Source organism: Pararge aegeria, chromosome 25 (genome assembly GCF_905163445.1).
Source record: "Pararge aegeria chromosome 25, ilParAegt1.1, whole genome shotgun sequence".
In the NCBI taxonomy this organism is placed as follows: domain Eukaryota; kingdom Metazoa; phylum Arthropoda; class Insecta; order Lepidoptera; family Nymphalidae; genus Pararge; species Pararge aegeria.
In genome coordinates this window covers 8470614-8489290 of record NC_053204.1, presented here as the reverse complement: position 1 = coordinate 8489290, position 18677 = coordinate 8470614, and the positions used below count along the sequence as shown (strand labels likewise).

At 32.3% G+C, this 18677-nt stretch overlaps 1 protein-coding gene across 1 annotated transcript in view; it reads left to right on the top strand.

Annotated features, from left to right (window-relative positions):
- Positions 1-7680: 7680 nt before the first annotated feature.
- Positions 7681-18677, top strand: part of LOC120634867 — a 43785-nt gene continuing 32788 nt past the window's right edge. Inside the window, exon 1 of the mRNA XM_039905709.1 lies at positions 7681-7723. The gene's annotated coding sequence lies outside the window, so the exon portion shown is untranslated. The remainder of the gene's footprint in view (positions 7724-18677) is intronic.

Sequence of the window (18677 nt, the reverse complement as noted above, 5' to 3'; positions counted from 1 at the left end):
ATTCATGTTTAAAACACAAACATTTTCCAGTTGGGGAATCGAACCACAGCGTTGGCTTCAGAAAGCAGGTTCACTGTCCATTGCCCCAATCGGCCGTTAAACTTATAATGCATTTTTCTTGCCGGCTCTTCTCGGTGGAATCTGCCTTCTGAACCAGTGGTAAGGTTACTACAAACAGACTGACTTCACGTTTCAATAGTGATTATAAACTGGGCCAATTTCAAATTAATGAATTTAGAATTTAAAAATGAGAAGAAGGACGGCAGATTGGGGCAGTGGGCAGCGACCCTGCTTTCTGAGTCCAAGGCCGTGGGTTCGATTCCCACAACTGGGAAATGTTTGTGTGATGAACATGAATGTTTTTCAGTGTCTGGGCGTTTATCTGTGTATTATAAGTATTTATATATATATTTATTAATTAAAATATTCATCAGTCATCTCAGTACCCATAGCACGAGCTACGCTTACTTTGGAGCTAGATGGCGATGTGTGTATTGTCGTAGTATATTTATTTAGTACTAACTCTTGCCCGAGACTTCGTTCGCTTTTGTTTTTGTTTTTTGAAAGACATATGCCTCATAAATGTGGTAGCACTTTATGTATTAAGGATAGCTAAGCCTGGTGTAAGATCGTCAAACACTTTCATCCCCTTCCCCAAGAGAACTGAGCTTAATTTCGGTATAAAAAGCATTCTATATTACTTCTAATACCTTAAGGAATATGTGTACAAAGTTTCGTGATGATCGGTTTAGTAGTTTTTGCGTGAAAACGTAACAAACAAACTTACATTCACATTTGTAATATTAGTAGTGAAGGGATTATTTAGTAATTTTATCGCTCGCCGGTCATCGATCAAACAATTTTGGCCAAACACTCGGCTGCTCTACAAATCACCATTGCGGAAAGCGTTAACATTGTGACTTAACTGTTTCACGGAACATTGCACTTCCTTGCATATCGCGTGCTGGATATTCATACATTTCGTGGTTAGATGCTTTCATGTCGATTCGATAATATTTTTCAGAGATAATGTCCCCTAATGTAACTTTGGAGCGGTGATAGCCCAGGGTAAGTATCTCGTAGATAGAGTAGTAGAGTTATTTATGTACCTAATTAACAATTATTATGACTAGCTGACCCGTGCAACTTCGTCAGCAACAAATCGGTTATTAATGACATTTTATAAAAATAAATAAATAAATATAGGTTTAGGTTTAAAGACATTTATTCCCATAAAAATACCTAAGTCACTTACATAGGAAACTTAGTTTTCTATAATAAATTAATACACTTCGCCATTAGACTAAACTAAATTCAATATTACTATTATCTACTCATTCAATGTATTCGTCTTTAAATTTATTGGTATTACTTAATATATAAGAAGCTAATTTAGTTTTGAATACATTGAATGAGTTTACATTTTTTATAAGTATAGGTATTTTATTATAAAATTTGGCGCCTTCAAAGGTAAGGTAAATATACTACGACAATACATCACCATCTAGCCATAAAGTAAGCGTAGCTTGTGTTATGGGTACTAAGGTGCCTGATGAATATTTTTATGAATAATATACATTAATACTTAGAAAATATAAACACCCAGACACTGAAAAACATTCATGCCTATCACACAAATATTTTCCAGTCGTGGGAATCAAACCCACGGCCTTGCGCTCAGAAAGCAGGGTCGCTGCAAACTGCGCCAATCGGCCGTCAAAAATGAATCGGGGGCGATAAATGGATCTAGCTTAGTTCTAGTTCTAAAAAAAAATATAGTATTCAGTATCGCTAAGCCTTAAATGAGGTGTTTGCTGCTGTCCGCTGAGGAGTTCTGTCCTCTATCTCCAACCACATTCATCAGATCTACACAAGCCAGAATTAAACACATATTATAACCTATATAGTACAAAAATAATTATTTAAATCGGCTATAATTTGTCGGAGTTATGGTGTAAAATCGTCAAACACTTTCATCCCCTCTCCCAAAGGAACCAAGCTTAATGTAGGGATAAAAATATCCTATATTACTTCCAACACTTTCAAGAATATGTGTACAAAGTTTCATGAGGATCGGTTAAGTAGTTTTTGCGTAAAAGCGTAACAAACAAACTTACATAGACATTTATTATAATAGTAGGGATAGGGATAGGGATTGGGATAATTAAATCATCTTTACTTAATACTATAAAACTGAAAGTTTATATGATTGCAAACTCACGAACTAACCACCCAAAAAATGGATTTTTGTTAGCGTTTTTTCTAACATTTCCACTACTTTTTTGAGTAAAATAAAATAAAATAAAAACCAAATGTCTTGAAATGAAAGAAGTCATATTGAATAAAGAGGGTTATTAATGTATTTATGTTATATCTTTTTGAAGGTTTTAAAGTTGTAGTCGACTTGGCACGCACCTCTACATTTTCTAAGTTATATGCGTTTCAGGCAATTAAAATATCACTTGCTTCAACGGTAAAGGAAAACGTCGTGAGGAAAGCTGCATTTCTTATAGTTCTCTATAACGTTCTCAAAGGTGTGTGAAGTCCACCAATCTGCACTTGGCCAGCGTGGTGGACTACGGCCTTAATCCCTTCTCATTGTGGGAGGAGACCCGTGCACAGGTCTAAGAGCACTGGAACACAAGGAGAAATGAAATCCTGATAATATACGTGTAATAATAAACAAATGCCATGTTCCCGTGCTTTAGCAGGTGGACACGTTAATTATATACCCTGTAAGGGGATGTAATCGGGGGATTTAATTATTGTTTCCTGCCTGAGCTCGCCCTACTGAATGGCCTCGATGTTTACATGATAATGAAGCCTATGTTCGTGTGCGTCGGCATATTTTTAATATCATTGTCTACGAAGTTCATTCGCTGATCCCGGTTCTTCATTTCTTACATACCCTGGGAGCATTTATTAATTTATTTATTTGGTATCTATGACCCATCACTACGCACTACACTATAACATAAATAGAATAATTAAAAACTAAACATAACTTTAACCTGGATAGCAGCTTCATTTTTGTGCCTTTTGGAGTAGAGACTTTGGGACCGTGGGGTTCGGAGGCAAGAGCCCTTTTCAAAGATTTATCGAAAAGGGTTATCGAGTCTACCGGTGATCCTAGAGCGGGCAGTTACCTTGGCCAACGAATTAGTTGGGCCATCCAAAGGGGAAATGCTGCCAGCATCTTAGGAACTGTGCCTCGCTGCGGTGGTTTCGAGGACATTTTAGATTTTATTTAGTTTTAAATAGTTTATTTTAGGTTATATTTATATTTTAAAGAAACAATATTACTTGAAATAAATATATTTTTAACAAAAAAACTAAACTAAATAAAAAAAAATGCCGTACCCACGTACTTTTCATCAAGGATGCTATTCGATTTCTTCTGATGGCAAAAATGTCATCAGTATGAGCCATCGCGATCATTTCTGATGCACTAAAATAACGGGGTGAGCCCAACAGCATTCTACCATCACTATACTGAACTCGTAGGGCGTCTAGCGGTGCCTGTGTAAAGTTGGTCCACAGGGATCCCGTGTAAAAACTTTGACACAAGTCTTTGATCAAACTATCTTTTACTTCATGGATGTCTGCATCATCCTTAAGGTCATCGGTAACAACATGTCCTAGATATTTAAAATGCTTAACATATTAAAGCGGGCGACCATTCAGTATGATACAATTCACTTCACACTCTTTCACCGGTATACCTTTTGCCCTAAAGATGATTGATTGATTATATCATGGGACTATTGGGTGTGATCTACCATTTTATCATTTCTTTTATGCGTCCGGCTATAGGATAAGTTCTACTATTGTAGTATTTTATTTCAATGTATGCGTGAATGTAATATGCGGTCGACCATTGTACTATTTTATTTTTAAGCTGTCGAATATCGGCTGCCGACTATTGTTGTACATATTTTATTTTATGCGTCCAATTATCGGTTGACGTCGACTGTTTTATTATATTACTAGCTGTGCTCTGCGGTTTCAGCTGCGTTAACTACGGAACGTACTTAGTCGAATTTCTGCATAGTAACCGCTTTTTTTAAGTAAAGATTTTTTCAATCTTAAGTAGCTCCAAACATACAAATTAACAATGGAACTGATCATCTATACGATACTAAGTACAGATAGGCACCGATGGTACTTCTTTCACCATATTTCAAGGATCGACTCAGGTGTACACGAATCATATATACAACGTGTGAATGAAAACCGAAATAATATTACAGAAGCTATAGAGGTACGTTATTAACTGTCTCGGAAACTGTGCAACAGTCACGCTTATAGTTTTTGAGTAAACCATTGCCATAGTTTTAGTTATTATTGGTGTTAGTTAGTTGTTATTGTTTATTTATTAAGAGCACTAACAACATGCATATTACACGTGTTTAAACATAGCACACACGCAAAAACATGGACTGATATGCACGTCAATGACAAGTGCACATAGCTTAGTTAAAAGTAATCAGATACAGCCCTAACATCAAATGCAAAAGTAACATCAAGTGACTCCGGTCACTTTCTTAGGTACGCGTCGCGTAGCGTAGGTACTAAGCGCGCGACGGTCTTTTAACTTCATGAGGGTTGTCACATTACAAGTAAACATTGAAAATATTTTGAATTAGTTTGTATGGAAAAATAAAAATGCTTCTTTTGATTTAATATTTTTACAGGGTGATTCCTTATGAAATATACTCACGCACCCTTCAACAGTTTATCGTAATTCCGATACACGTTGTATATTTTCGTTCTCAGAGTCAACTATTTGGAACCTTTAGTCGATTAATCGTTAACCAATCGCAAATTACCGTTCCAGAGTGCTACACCAGTTTTACCTTACCGATTACACTTTCAATTCCCTATCACAAATGACTGCAAATAATGTGAGAGAGTACCATATATTAGTCGATGGCGCTAGCTAAGAACTTTGACCCAAATAATTTACTGGATGGTTTAAAGTTTGAAAGATCATTTGGCAACCATCAGTCTTAGCTCCTATCATTAAAGAATAGCCATCGTTGAAGGAAGAGTCGAAATCGCATTTTAGTTCACTCGTATGGAAAAGGCACAGAATTAAGAACACACAGAATCCGTGTACACGAGTAATATTGAAGCAACAAAAACCACTCCACTTTCGTAGTGTTTCTCGAACAGTCGGTTAGTCACGTCATACCATTTAGCAGTTGACAGTAAAAGTTTGTGAGCTACCAACAGTCCGCGGGGGTTTTTGGATACAATGCACTGCATGCAATGATAGCTAAATAACAATTCTGCATGTTCTAAATGTGGCAAAAAATTAATCAAGATTTCACTTGGCTTTATAGCACAGTTTAATAAACGTTTTAATTTTTCCAGAACCAGAAAACCTTAAGTAAGGCAGTGGAAGTATATTCGTGCTGAATGACCTTCGTTCTAAAATGGTGAGTACAGTAAACCCAGTCTATGATAATAAAAATATACTAGTGGTCGCCCACTGGTCGAAATTCGATTATAATTATATTAAACTATAAATTTGAACCTTCATCATCATCATCATCATATCAACCCATCACTGGTCCACTCAAGGGCACGGGTCTCTTCCGACAATGTTAAGGGGTTAAGCCCGTAGCCACCACACTAGCCCAGGATTGGTGGATTCCACACAACTACGAGAACATTATGGAGAACTCTCAGGCATGCAGGTTTTCTCACGATGTTTTCCTTCACTGTTGAAGCGAGTTAGATTTTAATTTCTTAAAACGCGCATAACGTAGAAAAGCTGGGATTCGAACTCGGCATCCCGAATGTGAAGTCGAAGTCGAAACGAGTTTATTTTTGCGCTGGTGTGCGATGCGACTTGCGTTGATACGTTGGCAGCTTCTCACTTGCCGCGTACGTCCCAAAAAGCGGCAGCAGCTGCCGAATCTGCTCAAATGCTTAAGCGCCGTAAATACTCCGTTATTTGTAATGACTACGTTTTTGCGGCGCTTGCTTTTGAGACTCTAGGGCCATGGTCTTCGGACACGGAAAATTTTATTAACATACTAGCTGTTGCCCGCGACTTCGTCTGCGTTTGATTTTGTTTTTAAAGTATTCAGTATCGCTATGATTATAGTAGTATATATATATATATAACATGTGACTGTCAATTAATAATAGACGCATAATTTGCAATAAAATAAAATTGCGACTATAATTAAAGATCTAAGCTATCCTATCTCTTAAGTTAGACCAGACTGCTCACGGTGTGCCAATTTAATTTAAAATCGGTCAAATAGTTTAGGAGTCCATCGCGGACAAACATCGTGACAGGAGATTTATATATATTAAGATGTCACAAAAATTGGTCCTTACGTCTGGTGACCCAAGAGCTGGCGCTTATTTAGCCCAGCGGCTAAGTCTAGCTATACAAAGGGGCAATAGCGCCAGCATTTTGGTTACTTTTGGAACAGTTAGACGGCTTATTTTTATTATAAATATTAATTTTAGTTTGTCAATATTATTTCCATAGTTTAACATAAAGTTTTTGCTTTTAATATTCATATTCTTGTCCTAATCCCAAGGTTGGCTGGCAGAGATCGCTACTAAGCGATAAGGCCGCCTTTTGTATTCTACTTCTGTCTTTGTATTTCTATTATTTTTTTTTATTTTCCTAACTCCATAGTGGTGTACAAATAAAGAGTTAAATAAATAATAATAATAAATATTTTTACCGTCCATTTTGTTTTAGAATTTTGTTATATTTTGTTATATTTTTATGGACATAAATTTAATTCGGTATCACCGCTATGAACTACTTCGGTGGTTAAGTGGTTCGCACAATTGAAATCAGAACCACAGGTCGGGCCAAGGGGGGGTATTGGGGTTTTCTATCAATAATTTAATTGTATCAGCCCGAAGTTCGGAAACTGGCGGTGATTCAGCCCCGTGCTTCGGGCTCGGAGAGAACGCCTGCGCCTGGTCTCAACACGACTGATCGGATTATGAGAGTGAGGGAATAGGGAGTGCACAGTCTGTGGACAACCACAGACTTATGTTATATCTCTCGCGTAGTTGGAAAACCTCTATGGCGGTTGACCATGGCTGATTTTAATCTAAATATACAACGTGTAAATTTCATTTTTTTTAACAGATTATAAAAATATATTTTTCTAGGGAAATAATAATGGTACCCAAAATGCTGGTGCTATTGCCCCTTTGAATTGACGTAGCCGTTGGGCTAAATAATCGCCAGCTCTTGGGTCAAGACCAATTTTAGCCGACGCGACGTGTAACCGAATTACAAAATAATGTTGAAGGATGCATAAATATATTTCATAAAGAATCACCCTGTAATAATATTTAATCAAAAGTAGCATATAAATTTTTTCATACAAATTAATTCACAAAATTCTAATTGTTTACTTATGACAACCCTATTGAAGATAAAAGATCGACACGCGCATAGAACCTACGCTACGCGACGCGTACCTCTTAAAGTTAAAGGAGTCACATGCTTTTGTTTTTACTGAATCTAATTTCTTTTGTAAAACTATGCCAGTGGTTTATTCATAATGTTGTTAAGGTCTAAGGTCTTGTTGTTTGTCTTGTTTGTTGCTCCTCTAAAGCATGTGAAGTATTATTTCGGTTTTCATTTACACGTACATTTCTTTTTATTTTCCAGTGGTTCCGGGTGCTAATAACGTGCAGTATATTGGGGCACGTGTTATCAGAAAACGAAGCGGTAAGTGGATATTGTTCTAATCACAACTTAATGTCAGGAAATAATGTATTTTATGTGTATTTTTAAATAGTAATCAGTATTTAAGTTTATATATTGATATATATATATATATATATATTAATATTTATATACATATGTTTATACTATATATATGTAGTATTAGTATGTAATGTTTATAATTAGCACAATTTAAGTATTGCACTATCCCGTTTTCTCTAATATGTTTCTTCAACCATAGGTTGTCTGGAGGAGATCGCTTCAAGCGATAAGACCGCCTTTGTGCATATGTATATTATCGTTTTTATTTTATTTTTTGTTAACCTGATTTATAATTGTTTGTGCAATAAAGACTTTTTCTTCTTCTTCTTCTTCATTTGTATCGATTGCGTTAAAATTTGGTCAAACTTTATCGCGGTTTCTGGTGGACCGATACAAATTTAGACAGACATGCCGTAACGTAGTAAGTCCTGACTTCGTAACATCAGAGAGTGGACTGGAATCGCGAGTGCAGAAGAATTTTTTCGCCTCTCGTAAATAGACAAGATTTTAAGCGAGACGTATAACGTTACGGAGAGGCGTATAACGTTTTAAACTCATCATATCACCCAATTACCGACCCACTAAACGACACGGGTCTCTTCCCACATTAAGAACGGGGTTAAGGCACGTCCACCACGCTGACCCAGTGCTGATTGGTGACAATAATAACTATAAAAGAAAAATCATTATTATTCTTTTTATGTAGTTGGGTTAATAACGTTTCGTTACAGTTTTTGTGTCAATAAGGAAAACGTATGTAATTATATCATCCATTACTATAATGAATGCAAACCGTTCGAGGCAATTATTTTAATTTCTTTTATATCGAAAAAAGTTATCTAAGTAATTATTGATTAGTTATATACCTACCTTCTCGTTGGTCTAGTAGTTAGCAGGTACGATTATAGCAAGAGTTTGGGTTCGATTCCCGGGACGTGTCGAAAATCGTTCGGTAGCACGTGGCTGCGATTTTACCTGGTGGTACAGTCTTAAGATAGCGGTACTTATTAACGGTAGCCCACTGAACCGTTAGAAGTTATCGATTCCTACGCGTCATCGTACCGGAACGCTTAATCACTTTGGTTGGTAGGGTGTTAACAAGCCACGGCCGAAGCCAGACCAGGCCAATAAAAATAGAGGTCAGTTGAGGTCGTTATACCATCTCCTTACATTTCATGTTAACAGTATATTAACAAAGACAACCTGTAATTAGCTACAAAATAATAACGACACTTGATAAATGCGCTGACAGTTAAAATAAATTGCTCCGTGTGCCACTGATATAAGTACACCAAAGATACAAAGATACTTAAACAAGGCCCAAAAATAATCTCTTATTGCATTGTAGGCCATTGTGCCTCATTAGGCAAGCGGGGGTAGCAAATTCTTTAAAATAACCCTTTATATATGGGTTCTTAAGTATAAAGTATCTTAAATACATATTTGTATATACGTATTTGCTATCTATAGGTTACAATTTTGTGGGTAATTAATAGTGTAGTAAATTACTATAGGCGATGTCTGTTTGCGTGTGCGTGTGCATGTCAGTAATTCAGTCAGTCAATCAGTCAGTCAGTCAGTCAGTCAGTCAGTCAGGCAGAGATGAGCTGTATTAAATATGCGAATGAAAACAAAAACCATTAATTAGTATAGAAAAAAAAAAAGCAAGTGATTGATTAACGTGCAGTAAATGGGTTCCAGAGTTAGGGCGAGGAAAAACAAACAGACACACACTTTCGCATTATTTAATGATTTACCAAATGTCTTGAAATGAAAAAACAGTGTAAAAACGGGAAACCCGGTGGTCGGTAAACCGTTCTAAGAAATATGATTCTCAATTCTCATATTTAATACTTTTTTACTGACTGTATACTTATTTTTACATATGAATCCTAATGTTGCCTGGCAGAGATCCCTAATAGGCGATAAGGCCGCCTTTTGTACCCTACTCTAATCTTTGAAGTACAAAGTAAAAAAAAAAAGCATAAAACAAGAAACATATTCTTCCTTTATTTTCCTAACTTTGTAGTGTATCTACATATAAAGACGAAAGAGTATCTGTGATAAATAAAAAAAACATATATCAATGGTGTTGAATACATATGTATTATGTATGTAAATCCATTGTATGATTGTATAGCCGTTTGTGGTACTTTCACCGGGAAATTGACATGATCTAGTATAGCGGCATAGATATGGAATGTAGAATGTAATCCACTTCCGATCTCAGAACAATATGACGTAATTACTCAACTGTTACGCTGCTATCCTCGAATACCTCGAATATCCTCAAAAAAACATATTTGGAATTCCGGTTTCAGCCAAAGGTCTGCATTTTTGAAGTTATAAGTACTTCTTTTGGCGCGTTAAAAGCGTAAAAAATGACGAGAGTAAATTTTTACAATGAGCACACCGTCTCAGTTAAAAAAAAAAGGCTTCAGGTTCAGGTCAAAGTCTGCGGGCTCTTTCCTGTAATTCAATGGTACAAAAATCTCAAATTATAATGTTGAGTGAAATTTCGTTGTCCGATAGTGAGATAACTAGATAATGCTTTATACTAAAACTTTCAATGTATTAAATAATTTTTTCTATTGTTAATGTAGTTTTTTCTACAACGTAGATACGTAGAATAAGGTGTATGAAAATTTTTTGGAAAAGATTTTTATCTTGTTACGCCAAAGAAGTATAACTTCTAACGCGTGTACATATGTTATCACCATCTCAAATTGTCATTATAAATTATAAGAAGAGCAACCTGGTTAAAGCAATAATTCGTTTTTTTATCGTTGAAACGGTGATAGCGCATTGGGTAGGAGCTCGACCTCATTTTCAGGGGGGCCGAGTTTGAATCCCAACCTCAAATGTAAAATATAAATTGTTAATGTTGGAAAAGAGCAACTGATGAGTTTCTTGCCGGCTTCTTCTCGGTAGAATCTGCCTTCCGAACCGGTGGTAGAGTCACTACACACAGAGAGACTTGACGTTTCAAAAGTGCTTATATCAGGCCTACTTGAAATAAATGAATTTTGAATTTTAACTTTGCTAAGTCTTGTTCGTTGTAATTAATTCAAATATCACTTGCTTCAACAGTGAAGGAAAACCTGCATGCCTGAGAGTTCGACATAATGTTCTCAAAGGTGTGTGGTGTCCACCAATCCACACTGGGCCAGCGTGGTGGACTACGGTGTTAACCCCTTCTCATTTTGGAAGGAGACCCGTGCCCCGTAGTGGGCCGGTAATGGGTTATGTATATTAAGACTTTATAATTTAAAAGGATTCTTTTCCATATGACCTCTTTTTAAGTCTTATAGCGACTGTATCCCCATCTTATAGAAATTGCAGTTTCGATTCGAAGGTCCATAATGGGACTTTTTGAAACAGGAGATGACGGATTGCTTTTTAAAATTTTATAATTTTTATCATAGTGTTTTTACCCTTTCGGTGGTCAGCCTCTCATGTAACCTTCTTGTTTTCCTAAAGGTCTCATTCATTGGCAATCCGACGCAGAAATCGATTTCGATATAGGTACACCGTTCCGGTACGCTAAACCGCTTAGTCGGTAGAGTGACTTTGAATCAGAAAAAGAACAGTAATTATAAATTCCCAAATTGCTCTTTCCAGGAAACTCGGGACCTTCCACTTAAAAGACAGCAATCAAAAATTCAAAATTAAAATAATTCAAAATTCATTTACTTCAAGTAGGCGTAATATAAGCACTTTTAAAACGTCAAGTCAGTCTTTTTGTAGTGACTCTTCCACCGGTTCGGAAGATTCTACTGAGAAGAAGCCGGCAAGAAACTCAACTTGCTCGTTTTCAACATCGACTGTTTACATTTTACATTTTTCATTTTAACATTCATTTTCCTATCTTGAGAGATGAAAGCGGAGCCGGATGCTTTCAAGCAACCTTGTCATTATGAAATTCATCAATTGTATAGTAACCTCGTTGTAATAAATATGCTTTAACATATTCTTTAAACTTATGCATTGTTAGGTCCAAAATTACCCTAGGAATCATATTATAAAAGCGTATACTCAATCCCATAAATGACTTCTGTACCTTTCGCAGACGATATGCAGATGTCACTTATTTATGGCTATTTCATCTGACATCTTGTAAGTCGAATGTTTATATCCATTTTTGTTTATATAGACTAATATGTTGTCTTACAAAGACTATATTACTCGCCACCGCGCCAGGTGGTCAAAGGTAGAGTTTGAAAGGTGCTCCCAATGAAAAGATTAAGAGTTACATCACACCAGATATAGCTAATTATATCAAACGAGAGACAATGTAATTCCGTAGCGCCGTTACAAAACACTTCCGTTTTGACGGAATGTCGTTACGAGGTAAAGGCGTGAGCACACTGGGAGTGCATTTAATAGATATGTGTGTTATATATAACTATTATATGTGTAGTATTTAAATTTATGACATGTGGTATATTTTGCAATATTTTTATTTAGGTACAATTTTTTTATCGCCGCACCAACCCGTTCCTTATTAGAACTATTTTCGCCAAATAATGTCTGGGAGATATCGCTTTAGCGATAAGACCACCTGTGCACACATAAACTAGTTTTTTAATTTCATCTATTGCGTTTCTTTTTGAATTTTGTTTTTGTGTGTGCCATAAAGAATTTTATAATTTTCTTCTAAGTAATTCTGTTAATAATGATTTTTTTGTTTGAAAGATGGATTAGTCATATTCTTTTATTTGCATAAAACATTGTAGGTATATATGTTTAGTCATAATATATGTCATGCAAATCTTAATTTAAACAAATAATAAAATATTCAACAGCTATCTTAGTACCCATAACACAAGCTACGCTTACTTTGGGGCTAGGTGGCGATGTGTGTATTGTCGTAGTATATTTATTATTATTATAAATTCATTTATGTAATAACTAAAAAAACATCAAAATAAACCAGAAACCACAAAATAGCGAATTTTTTTTACAACTTCCACAATATTGGTATCAAATAAAAGACTAGTAGAATAATGTACACATTGAAAGTCGGGGTTTTCTTGCATTTCTAATGTGTAATATATTTCATAGTCTCCTATAAGTTGCCTAAAAGATGTTACATAAACCCAAGTTTAAAAGTAAAAGTCTCCGAGATAATGGGTCTCAATAAATCTTATATCGTATTTATTATTACCTTAAGTTTTAACACATAAATTCACTTTCATTTCAAATTAACTTTACAGTTTTTCTTGACAATACTGATGGTGGAGATTAGAACCTCTAGAAAGGCCTCTCTAACAAAGGTTCAGGTTTCTACACTACTATTACAAACGCGATTTAACTGCATCGTGGAACTAGTGGTTAAATAATCGACAGCGTATTTTAAGATTCAGTATCTTTGGCCGGTTAAATTTCCCACCCCTTATATTAACAAAATAAAATAATATAAATGTTCTCCAAAGGTGTGTGGAGTCCGCCAATCCGCACTGGGCCAGCGTGGTGGACTAAGGCCTTAACCCCTTCTCATTGTGGGAGGAAACCCGTGCTCTGTAGTGGGCCAGTATTGGGTTGATGTTGATGGTGATAATATATTCGAATGTGTATTCAAAATTAAAAAAAAAGGCGTGTAACGAAGAAGGAAAAAAAAAAACTAATTATATGAATTTTGAATGATGAATTTTAAGACTGTCGGAAATCTACTCGATTGTCCAACATGTCAACGTGTAATAATTCATACTCTATACGACTGCATGCCGGAAATCCCTTTCTCTAGGAAATACGCGTGCACCTTTACACTCACCTGTTACGTAATCCTATCATAGACAAAGTTATTGGCGGATAAGTTTATGGAAGCCTGACTTTATGGCGAGTTATTTTGCTTTAATGAATGAATGAATGAATACACTTTTATTGTACACCGAAGAAAAAAAGTAGTTACAGAGATATAAATACATATAAAGAGAGTACAATTTGGTGGCCTTATCGCTAAATAGCGATTTCTTCCAGGCAACCAATGGCGTAAAAGGAAAAAACATGTGGTGCAATAAATAAAATTTAAAATTATACAAATTCAATAATAATAACATTGAGATTATATTATATATATATATATATAAAAGAAAGTTGTGTTAGTTACACCATTTATAACTCAAGAACAGCTAGACCAATTTTTATGTTATTCGATTTTTTGGATTTCTCTTAGACCGGAATAGGATAATAAGTATTAAAATATAACATTCATACAAAAAAAAATGATCCGCGGTACGAAGTTCGTCGGGACAGCTAGTATTAAAAAGAATCCAGTACATTCTACCAGTCCGATAGTAATAGCATGTAGAGCTTTTTGCGACAGAGGTAGTCGGGGAAGTAATAACGCTATGCTTATTAACGCTGCCTACATTTCGGAGTAATTACAGGCATATGAGGCTACCCTCCGGTTTTTTTATAGTTATAGTTGGCGGACCAATGATATGCCTCACCTGATGGTACATGGAAAACCCCCGGCTATAAACAAAGGAACATTGAGCAGGGCATGCAAGGAACTCGTCCTGTAACATGCCGCCCTGTGTCCATTACCCTTTCGACGACCTCACGGGCACAACGGTGAGCGCTGCGAGTTGAAGTGGGCGGTCCCGTTTTAGATTCCAGGCGGGTGCACTTTGGGAATAATTAATTTCTGATTTGTCTTTGGACTAGTGGGAGAATTCTGCCGTGGTTAGATACAACCGTACCGACAAAGAAGTGCCGTTATGCGATTTAGTAATAATAATAATAATAAATAAATTTATTAACCAAAATTCACAAGTAGACTTAAAATTATTATGGTGCAATCATACTTACGAATTTTACCGTACACCACCGTGCCGTCGACAAAACGTAACATCTAAGGAAATCAATAAATACCCACCTACTCACTACGTCAATCAAGATATTCCATATAAATAAAATACCCTCAATATAATTAGGTAGGTACATCAGTTAAAGTTTAGAATTGGTAGTAGGTTGGCAGGTACTATAAATATTATATTTTAATATTAACTAACAATCTTATTTAAACCTATAACTTTATTAATAATATATCTAGCTATTGCTATTAACAAAAAACCAGGTAGTTTAAAGTAAAGTATAAAAGCGATTATATGATTATATGACTACCATACTCGTGCTGTTATCTGTGAAGAGTTATGTCCTTTATCTCCGACAATATTTATCAGACGCTTCGTACGGGTTGATGGTATTTCAACCACGTAACGGTGCAGATTCTTTCGGTACCTCGCAGTTCGATGGTAGAAAGGAGATGGTTTGACCAAATCGAATAGCTCCTGAGCACACTCTCCGAAATGTATCTTGTAAAAAACAGCCAGACAAGCAACCGGTGTAAGTGCATTATTTACATAAATACATTATACACTTAATTAAATTATATACTTAAATGAATTATATTATAATTCATTTAAGTATATAATTATATTAATGTACTTAAGTATATAATTACTTACATTATATACTTAAGTACATTATTTACTTAAGTACATTATATACTCAAAAGCATAATATACTTACTTACATTATATACGAAAGTACTTTATTTTCTTAAGTAATGTACTTAAGTATATAATGTATTTAATTAAATAATGCACTTAAGTATATAATGTACTTAAGTATATAATGTATTTAAGTATATAATGTACTTTAGTATATAATGTACTAAAGAATATAATGTATTTAAGTAAATAATGTACTTAAGTATATATTGTACTTAAGTATATAATGTACTTTAGTATATAATGTACTTAAGTATATAATGTGCTTAATTATATAATGTATTTAAGTATATAATGTACTTAAGTATATAATGTATTTAAGTATATAATGTACTTAAGTATATAATGTACTTTAGTATATAATGTATTTAAGTATATAATGTACTTTAGTATATAATGTATTTTAGTAAATAATGTACTTTAGAATATAATGTACTTAAGTATATTATGTATTTAAGTATATAATGTACTTTAGTATATCATGTACTTTAGTATATAATGTACTTTAGTAAATAATGTACTTTAGTATATAATGTACTTAAGTATATACTGTACTAAAGTATATAATGTACTAAAGTATATAATGTACTCAAGTATGTAATGTACTCAAGTATATAATGTATTTAAGTATATAATGTACTTAAGTATATAATGTACATTAGTATATAATGTACTTTAGTATATAATGTACTGTAGTATATAATGTACTTTAGTATATTATGTACTTAAGTATATAATGTACTTAAGTATATAATGTACTTTAGTATATAATGTACTTTAGTATATAATGTATTTTAGTAAATAATGTACTTTAGTATATAATGTTCTTAAGTAAATAATGTACTTAAGTATATAATGTACTTAAGTATATAATGTACTTTAGTATATTATGTTCTTAAGTAAATAATGTACTCAAGTATATAATGTACTTAAGTATATACTGTACTAAAGTATATAATGTACTAAAGTATATAATGTACTCAAGTATGTAATGTACTCAAGTATATAATGTATTTAAGTATATAATGTACTTAAGTATATAATGTACTTTAGTATATAATGTACTTTAGTATATAATGTACTGTAGTATATAATGTACTTTAGTATATTATGTACTTAAGTATATAATGTACTTAAGTATATAATGTACTTTAGTATATAATGTACTTAAGTATATAATGTACTTAAGTATATAATGTATTTAAGTATATAATGTACTTAAGTATATAATGTACTTTAGTATATAATGTATTTAAGTATATAATGTACTTTAGTATATAATGTAATTTAGTATATTATGTACTTTAGTACATAATGTACTTTAGTATATAATGTTCTTAAGTATATAATGTACTAAAGTATATAATGTACTAAAGAATATAATGTTCTTAAGTAAATAATGTAATCAAGTATATAATGTACTTAAGTATATAATGTACTAAAGTATATAATGTACTAAAGTATAAAATGTACTCAAGTATATAATGTATTTAAGTAAATAATGAACTTAAGTATATAATGTACTTTAGTATATTATGTACTTTAGTATATAATGTACTTAAGTATATAATGTACTTAAGTATATAATGTACTTTAGTATATAATGTACTTTAGTATATAATGTACTGTAGTATATAATGTACTCAAGTATATAATGTACTCAAGTATATAATGTATTTAAGTATATAATGTACTTAAGTATATAATGTACTAAAGTATATAATGTACTCAAGTATATAATGTACTCAAGTATATAATGTATTTAAGTATATAATGTACTTAAGTATATAATGTACTTTAGTATTTAATGTACTTTAGTATATAATGTACTTTAGTATATAATGTACTGTAGTATATAATGTACTTTAGTATATTATGTACTTAAGTATATAATGTACTTTAGTATATAATGTACTTAAGTATATAATGTACTTTAGTATTTAATGTACTTTAGTATATAATGTTCTTTAGTATATCATGTACTTTAGTATATTATATATGTATACTATATTGTATTGTATATGTATACATTATATACTAAAGTACATTATATACTTAAGTACATAATATACTAAAGTACATTATATACTTAAGTACTTATATACTTAAATACATTATATACTTAAGTACATTATATACTAAAGTACATTATGTACCAAAGTACATTGTATACTAAAGTACATTATATACTAAAGTACAATACATACTTAAGTACATTACATACTTAAGTACATTATATACTAAAGTACATTATATACTAAAGTACATTATATACTTAAATACATTATATACTTAAGTACATTATATACTTAAGTACATTATATACTTAAATACATTATATACTTAAGTACATTATTTACTTAAGTACATTATATACTTAAGTACATAATGTACTAAAGTACATTATATACTTAAGTACATTATATACTAATGTACATTATATACTTAAATACATTATGTACTTAAGTACATAATATACTAAAGTACATTATATACTAAAGTACATTATATACTAATGTACATTATATACTTAAATACATTATATACTTAAATACAGTATATACATTATATACTAAAGTACATTATATACTTAAGTACATAATATACTAAAGTACATTATATACTTAAGTACATTATTTACTTAAATACATTATATACTTGAGTACATTATATACTAAAGTACATTATATACTTAAGTACATTATATACTTAAATACATTATATACTTAAGTACATTATATACTACAGTACATTATATACTAAAATACATTATATACTAAAGTACATTATATACTTGAGTACATTATATACTAAAGTACAATATATACTTAAGTACATTATATACTTAAGTACATTATATACTACAGTACATTATATACTAAAATACATTATATACTAAAGTACATTATATACTTAAGTACATTATATACTAAAGTACATTATATACTAAAGTACATTATATACTAAAGTACATTATATACTTAAGTACATTATATACTTAAGTACATAATATACTTAAGTATATAATATACTTAAGTACATTATATACTTAAATACATTATATACTTAAGTACATTTAAGTATATAATGTACTAAAATACATTATTTACTTAAGTACATTATATACTAAAGTACATTATATACTTAAGTACATTATATACTAAATTACATTATATACTTAAGTACATAATATACTTAAATACATTATATACTTAAATACATTATATACTTAAGTACATTATATACTTAAATACATTATATACTTAAGTACATTATATACTTAAGTATATAATGTATTTAAGTATATAATGTACTTAAGTATATAATGTACTTAAGTATATAATGTACTTTAGTATATAATGTACTTTAGTATATAATGTACTATAGTATATAATGTA